At 50.6% G+C, this 8,643-nt stretch overlaps 1 long non-coding RNA gene across 1 annotated transcript; it reads left to right on the forward strand.

Moving 5' to 3' along the window:
- The first annotated feature begins 1,352 nt into the window (after nucleotides 1–1,352).
- Nucleotides 1,353–4,523, forward strand: LOC116481754 (uncharacterized). Its single transcript, XR_004251624.3, has 2 exons — nucleotides 1,353–1,518; nucleotides 4,230–4,523. It is a non-coding gene; the product is annotated as an uncharacterized LOC116481754 (long non-coding RNA).
- The last annotated feature ends 4,120 nt before the right edge of the window (nucleotides 4,524–8,643 follow it).

Below are 8,643 nucleotides of genomic sequence, written 5' to 3' on the forward strand. Positions count from 1 at the left end.
CTCGCTTGCTTGTTTTTTTTTGGTTCTGCACCCCCTCCGCACCCCCAAATTAAACCCCATCCAGACAGGGACCCTGTCTTGCCCACCCATGGATCCTGGGCACAGCAGGGAAGATGCTCCCCCATGATTTCTTCCAGACGTGTTTGTTTCAGCCTCCGTGTTTGCATCTGCAGACTGCATGTGGGAGCACGTGGGGCCCCGGCTTCCTGCATTCCGTATGGATCTGCAACTGAGCTGGCACCACTAGCAAAGAGGTCTTCCTGTTCCCTTGATCTGCAATCCTGAATCTGTTGTGAAACAAGCGTCCCGTGTGTGTCTGTTTCTGGACCTTCCATTCCACTTCACTGACCACTGTGTGGCCTGGTCCGGACTCCTGTGGCTTTGTGGTGGGCATTGGCACCTGGGGGCCGAGTACCTCACTTTGGTCGTCTTCAAGGTCGTCTCGCTATTCTTGCCCTGTCCATTCCCATGTAAACTTTAGCTTGGCAACCCCCCCCACCCCCAACACACACACTCACACACTTCGGCCTGGATTTTAATGGGGATTACATGGAATTTATAGATCAATTGTTGTGTTTGTTAACTTGTTTTTAACTTGCTTTTAATCCATAAACATATCATATCCCTTCCTTTGTTTAAATCTTTTTTTTTTCTTTTTTTTCTGCCACTCAGGCTGGAGTGCTGTGGTGAGATCTCTGCTCAGTGCAACCTCCACCTCCCAGGTTCAAGCAATTCTCCTGCCTCAGCCTCCCAAGTATCTGGGATTACAGGCGCATACCTCCATGCCTGGCTAATTTTTGTATTTTTAGTAGAGATGGGGTTTCACCATGTTGGCCAAGCTGGTCACGAACTCCTGACTTTAGGTGATCCGCCCACCTAGGACTCTTAAAGTGCTGGGATTACAGGCGTGACACATGCCTGGGCTATTTAAATCTTCTTTAACGTATCTTAGTAAATGTTTTGCTGTTTTTGGAATATTTTACTAGAACAATTACTAGGTAGTTGATGGATTTTGATACTACTAAAATGGTACCATTTAAAAATTCTCATTTTCTAATTATTAGTTGCTGGTCTGTATAAAGACAATTAATTTTTATATATTTAGCTTGTATCCAGTGTTGTTGCTAAATTTACTTTTTAAAAATAACAGCTTTATTAAAATATAATTCACATACCACACAGTTCACCTATTTAAAGTGTAGAGTTCAGTGCTTGTTAGGAAATTCACAGAATTGCACAACCATCATCGCAATCAATTTTGGAACATTTTCATCACCCTCCCCAACAAAAAGTACAACAAACAAAAACCTGTACCAACACTAAATTCATTTTTCATCCTAACACTCACCTAGAGATTATTTTGGATTTTCTACAAACACAATGCAGTTCCCGCTGTGCTTGCGTTGGGAAATCTGCCGGAACCCACAGGAGGGAAAGTTTAATGAAAGCGCACGCCTGCTGGAAAACGAACTGGGCTTTTGAAAAGAGAGGGGCTGCGTTTGTGCTGACACGAACAAGGTGCAGAGATCTAAATGCATGGTATAGTGCGTGTGTGTGTTGTCCAGAATGGCTAATTCAAATGTTCATTCTAACCTTAGACGTGGATTGAGAATTAGGCAGATGTACACAGAAATGAATTAGGACACTCAGGCTACTTGGGAATTTTGAGTGATTCCAGTGCAAGCTCCTGAGGGCCTCATTGGCAAAGGCATTTCTGAATGCATCCTCTTCCCCTCCTCAAAGAAGATTAAATGTGCCAGGTCTGTAGGGAAGGTCAGCGGGGGTGCTTGTGGCCAAGCCTGCGTCCCCTCACCTGTGCTGCTGGCAGGCCAGGCCCCTAGGCAAACCCTAGTGTCTGACTGGATCAACTGAGCAGAACAACCCTGAATTAGGCTTCTGCCCCGAGCTGGGGGGAGCCAGCCACAGAGACCCCGGGTGGGAAAGCTGGACCAGGCACGAGCCTCCTTCTGTGGGGGGCACAGCGGTGGCTGCCGGGGTCATTCCCAGGGGTCGGAGGCATCCACCCCAGGCAGGAGCTGCCTCCAGGTGACTTGAGCAATGAAGATAAAAAATTCTTTCTGTGTCAAAATATGTTTCTGTGTTAGCCTAAGGTAAACTGAGAGAAAGAATCCCGGTTTAAGAGAATTTCTGCATAAGTAATGTTCACAAGTGTATCTCAGAGCTTGTGATTCTCTGGGGGAAAATGTCATAACAATGTAGCTAACTTCATTTAGACAAGTTTGCCCATTTTATAACTATGGTACACATACTACTATAAAATGTCAAGTTTTAACACTGAAAATTAAATTCCCGAGGGTGGCAGGTGAACAATTTCCTCTGAGGAGAGGGAAGAGCCACACTCAATAATGTCCTTTCCACCTTTCTGTCCTTTTCCCTGTCCTGGGACTTCCAGAAACTGTGGGAGGTGGGGCCAGAAGAGAACAAGGATCTGAAAAATGCTCTCGCTCTAACTCCCACGTGGCATGTGTGAGCCAGTCTTGGCTTTGGTTTGCACTTTCTGAAAGGAGGGAATGATGTCGAAACCTTAGTTTGAGAGATGATGGATTCCTGGGTGGAAATGAGCAAACGGAGGGATGGATGGATGGATGGATGGATAAATGGATGGATGGATGGATGGACGGATGGGTGGGTGGATGGATGTGTGCAGAGGAAAGAGGCACTGTCATCGGTCTCCATGTGAATGCCAGCCAGCAAGACTACAATGTTCCTATGAGACCAAACTGTATTTTGAATTAAAGTTTCCATTCTGAGGATAAGCTTATGCTCAGAAGAAAAATCACAGCTTCTGAGCAACTGGTCTGTAAATTGGCAACAGCATGAAGCAGATAAGAGAATACGCTTGCTATGGACATGTGCCCAGACATGAAGCAGATAAGAGAATATGCTCCCTATGGACATGTGCCCAGACACAGAACAGTGGCTAGTTGTTAAAACATTTCCTTCCAAGGCTAATATTTTCAGAAGGAAAAATATAACAAAGGTGATTACTGCCACCTTTAAATCTCTGCAAGGCCCCGTTTTATTTTTAACCTGATAAAAGGGACCAGAACTAGTGGATCCATGTCATGATGCACTTGTCAAAACCCATAAAATGTTTGACACAAGGAATAAGCCCTAATGTGAGCTGTGTGTTCATGTGACTGATAATTGTAACAAACGCAGCACAGGAAGCAGGATGTCAGTTGCAGAGGAGCCGAGGCACTGGGGCTCCCCGGACCTGATACTCAGTTTTTCTGTAAACCTAACATTGCTCTAAGTAACAAAGTCCACTAATTAAAATGTTTAAAAAGGAGCCAAACCATGCTTCTTCTTCAATACATCTTATATGCTTTTCCTAATAATAATATGAATCATTTTAAATGTCCAATTTGGAGATTTTCATATGGTTTTTGAAAGACGGGGCGTTTTGGAAATCACCTGTTGGGTCATGTCATTACCTAATACAGCTCATTAAACATTTTGTGAATGACTCTGACACACACGATGGCTCCCTTGTTGTCGTTCATAAACGGGATTTTATAGAAGCATTGATTATATCATAACATTATAAAGGCCTATAAAATTGCTCCTGAACCTGAGCTGCAGGGTGAAATTTAACGGCAAGCATCTCTAATAGTATCAACGTGGAAAGCTATTGTATTTTGTTCTTATTTCATTATAGTTTCTGACATTCTCAAATGCCCTCTGCACTTTGTAGGAATAGGGCATTAAGAAATAAGTACCTGGCCGGGCGTGGTGGCTCACACCTGTAATCCCAGCACTTTGGGAGGCCGAGGCAGGCGGATCATGAGGTCAGGAGATCGAGACCATCCTGGCTAACACGGTGAAACTCCATCTCTACTAAAAATACCAAAAATTAGCCGGGCGTGGTGGCGGGTGCCTGTAGTCCCAGCTACTCGAGAAGCTGAGGCAGGAGAATGGCGGGAACCCGGGAGGCAGAGCTTGCAGTGAGCCGAGATCGCACCACTGCACTCCAGCCTGGGCGACAGAGTGAGACTCCGTCTCAAATAAATAAATACATGAGTGTCTTTTAAAAATTAGAATTCAACACCAAATTGTGGGTTATTTAAAAAAGTATGTTAAAGACAAATTCCCTCGACCTGAGCGTGTCCGTTTCTTCCCTGTGTTGGTCACTTCACATTAGATGTAAACACCAGCGCCGTTCCTGACTATTCTGAATATAAAGACACCTTTTTTTCTCTTCTCAGAGACCTGTATTGCTTTAAAACCACACTCCCAGGAACGACCACCTGCAAGCTTGCGCCGTGACTCCCGTCCCGAGGCACGCCGGCCAGTATGAGCGGAGAGGTTGCCAGCACCGTCACAAGACCCTGTGATATTATTTTAGATTCACCTGTGGCTGTTGACATCACCACACACATGAAATGATGCTCACCGGAATTGAAACACTCAGCTAAACAAAGAACTGTATTGGTCATGAAATTATTAACAGGAGGGATAAAACTCCAGGGTGGGCCATTAAAGAATTTGAATTCAAATCATTCTCATGTAAGATGTTGGAGCTATATTTACACCTATGCTTGTGCACCCACCAGGTCGAAGTCTCACTTCTGCCCTGTCCCTGCCACACCCAGCCCAGAGCCGTCAGAGGGACAGGGTGGTGGGGACTTGGGTGCAGACGGGAGGTGGTGCCAGTTCAAGCGGTCCCCATGGTCAACTGTGGCTACCTGAACACTGAAAGAAAACGAAAATCATAGTTACTTAAAATAAACTTATTATCCAAAAACTGCAAACCCCCAGTGGTACACAAAGACAACCTCCTTTTTTCTTGTCTAATTAATAGTACTAAACAGAGGCCGATTGATTCAGTACAAATGCTGCTCACTTGAGCTGGGCTTTGATTGTCTTTTCTTTTCTTTTCTTTGAGATGGAGTTTCACTCCTGTTGCCCAAGCTGGAGTGCAATGGTGCAATTTTGGCTCACTGCAACTTCCGTCTCCTGGGTTCAAGTGGTTCTCCTGTCTCAGCCTCCCAAGTAGCTGGGATTACAGGCACACAGGCACCTGCCACCATGCCCAGCTATTGTTTGTATTTTTAGTACAGACGGGGTTTCTCCATGTTGGCCAAGCTGGTCTTGAACTCCTGACCTCGGGTGATCCACCTGCCTTGGCCTCCCAAAGTGCTGGGATTACAAGCATGAGCCACCACGCCCAACCTGTCTTTGCTCTTAAAAGGTGCAGAAATCTGCGTTCGTTTTCTGGGGCTGCTGCAACACTGTTCACAAACCTGATGGCTAAGAACAGAGGTTCTCTCACAGATCTGGAGCCAGAAGTCCCAGATCAAGGTGTGGGTGGGGCCGCGCCCCCTCCAGAGGCTCTGGGGAGGATCCCTCCTGCTTCTCCCAGCTCCCAGCAGCCCCCAGTGTCCCCTGGCCTGTGCATCACTCCCGTCTCTGCCTCCATCTTCATGTGGCCTCCTCCTTGTGGGTCTGTGTCTGTGTCCACATTTCCCCTTTTGGTGATGACACAGTCACATTGGATTACAGCCCATCCTAACGAACTCAATTTAACGTGATTAAATCTGCAAAGACCTTATTTCCAAGTAGGGTCACACACACAGGTATGGGGGTGTAGGGCTTCAGTGCGTCCTTTTTTGGGGGGAGGGGACACCATTGAACCCACAACAAAATGTGTGTGTGTGTGAGGCTGGCTCCACCCCTACGAGCACAGGCTTCCTGTGAGACTTTCTCCCCAGTCTGGGGGCTCCTGACGGGTCAGTGGAGTATTTGCTATCCATTGTGTCCTAACAAAGCATCCCAAGTTTAATGGCTCACAATAACCTACAATAAACCTTCCTTATCCTCACAGTTCCTCTGAGCCAGGAAATCCAGCACAGCTTAGCTGGGTGCTGGGGCACAGGGCTCTCACGAGGCTGCAGTTGGATGCCTCTGGAGCCACTGTCATCTGAGAGCCTCCCCAGGGCTGCAGGGGCCAGGTCCAGGCACGTGGCTGGCACACTAGTGCTGCTGGTGGCGGGAGGCCTCTGTTCTCCCTCTGAGACCCATGGCTGGCCCATGGCTGCCTGGGCTGGCTGGGCTTCCCTCCCACCCCAGGCAATGTCATCAGCGGACCATGAGCTCAACAGCTGCTGGCTAGGGTTCCTTCATTCTCCTACAGTCTCCCAGAGAGGAGGGGCCAGCACTTCCTTCTTTCCTCCTTAGAGTCTTCCTGTGACTTCTGCAGCAAGGTTTGTGCAGACAGCAGGGTTTGTAGGTGTACCTGTGGCCAAGCATTTCTCATTTTTCTGGAACTTTAAAGTACCTGGGAGGTTTTTCTTTTCTCTTCCCAGGTGTGGAAATCACAGAATCTTCTGCGCTCTGTGCCTGAAGGGTGGGCAGGCTGCGCCGTGGCACCCAGGGCAGTTTTCCTTGAAACCAAGATGCCGTGTTCCAAATTTCAGTGTGCACCAAGTGCGCAGGGGCCTTGGCTGAAGCTCCCACTCCTGCCCGTTATTTTGGTATTTGAAGGGCCTGAGGCAGAGGAGGGGAGATGAACGCTGGTGGGCTTACATCCCAGCTCAGGAGCTCCGAACCGGAGAGGCGTTGTGGAAACTGTGGGCCACTCGAGGCAGCAGGAAGAGGTGCTCTGGGATGCTGATAAAGTGAAAGCGACTCCATGCTCCCTGCAGGCTGGTGGGGAGCACACGGGGGAAGCAGGGACTGTGTACAGTAGGGCAGGTGTCCCCCTCTTGCCCCTCCAGGTGCCCTGGGCACCCCTCCCCACCGCACTTTGCCCAGGCTGACCTTGGGGCTGGCACAGGCCGGGGAGGGTGGGTTTGGCCTCGGGTATTGGCAGTCCACGATCGGGCGGGGGGGGGCTCCTTCTTGGCAGGCGCACAGGCAGCCTGTCTCCCTGCACTGAGGCCCCAGGGGCCCCGCCCTCACCTCACCCTCCTGGCGTGCTCCAGCCATGTGCTCGCTTTCTCCCTACTCCCTGCCCCACCGTTGCCAATGGTCCCTCCATCAATATCCTCCTGGGGCTGCCTGAGGTTGCTCTGCTTCCCGGACCCTGGGCTCTCTCTGGGACCCTGCTGGCCCGAGCCAGCCTCCTCTCCACGCTGGGGATGCAGTTATACCTGTTTCTTTGATGGCTGCCTGGTAGAGCCACATTTCACCCCCAGCACCCCGTGGCGCCTAGGAGGCTCCGAGGCCCCGTTTGGTGACCTGGGAGCCTGGGCTTCCGCCTGGGTGGTCTGAGGGGAGAAGCCTGGTGCACCCTGGATGGAGGGGAAGAAAGGGGCGGCCTGGACAGATCCACCAGGACTGGGCCTGCCTGTGATGCCAGTGTTGCCCTGGCTCTTCACCGAGACCCATCTCCCCAGGCCAGGGCTGGGGCCTCCCTGGACTCCTCTCCTCGCCCCCCAGGACGGGGGCTGACACTCCTCACACACACATCTACGTCTACCTCAGAGTCTGGTTTCCATCCCTCGCACATACCGTAACCCCCCAAGGGTTATAGGACAGTTTTGAACCTGTGAGGACCCAGCTCCTCTCCATGGGGTACATTTGGGAAAACATAGGCCAGGGGAGGGGCACAGGCCCAGGTAGCACAGGCAGCTGAAGGCCCAGTGGGACCCTGACACCTGATGGCCGAAAACACAAGGGTGACAGGCAGGCACCACGGACTGCCCAGAAGGGCCCCCGGCCCTGCCTTCACCTGCAGGCCAAGCTTCCCCCCACTAGCCACCCCCACAGGCCTCTCGGCTGGCACGGGACACAGAGCAGAGTGTTGACAAACCCAACGCAAAGACAGCAGAGCTGCCGGCCAAGTCTCAGTGACTGTGAACGGATACCGGGGTAACGGTGAGATGTGTCCACACTGAAGGGGCTGGGGAGTGGGAGTGGAGCCCTGGAGGCCCCATCTCTGCTGGGAAGGGCACGGGGGAGCATGGCCCCCATTGTGAGCAGAGACGGGGAGGAGCGCTTGGACTCCTCACTCAATGGAAGGCACGTGGGTGCCCCACACTGCACCTGCGGGACTCGGCCACACTAGGAAGACCAGATGCATTTACCTAGAAGTCAACAAACGTTCACATTCAGTCAACCAGACACATCATTTGAAAATTAGGGGGAAAATACTAAAAGGAACCCAAAGGTAGATAAAGAACAGCACTAGTGAACACAGCGGGAGGTGGGGACTTGGTCAGATGAAGGCCTGGCTCTGAGGCCAGTGCAGTGCAGGGTGAGGCTGTGCAGAAACGCCCGGGAGCCCCCACAGGCAGACACCGAGGGAGGGAACCGTTCCCAGCCACGGCTTTCTTGGCACAACATAAACCAAGAAGCTTTTGAAGCCTGCAAGACCCACGACCTTCTCCAGTCAAAGGCCGCTGACATCCGCTCCGTCCATGAAGGAACCAGACCCACAGGTCACAGAAACCGTGGCCGAGCATTTGAAATGATGAAACTCTTCCCCGCCAGTTCATTGTTTCTCCAGGGCAGGGGCCTAGAAGTAGAATTTCTTGGTTGAAAAGATGGCATCTTTAAAAGCCATCACGTAAGAACAGCCCTAACTGTCTTCCCCACGCCGGCCACCGCCTGCCTCACTCACTCATCCCCACACTGAAGGCTCCTGAGCCCCTCTGCATTGGAAGCAGTTCCAGATGC

This window comes from Hylobates moloch, unplaced genomic scaffold (genome assembly GCF_009828535.3).
Source record: "Hylobates moloch isolate HMO894 unplaced genomic scaffold, HMol_V3 SCAFFOLD_14, whole genome shotgun sequence".
NCBI lineage: Eukaryota > Metazoa > Chordata > Mammalia > Primates > Hylobatidae > Hylobates > Hylobates moloch.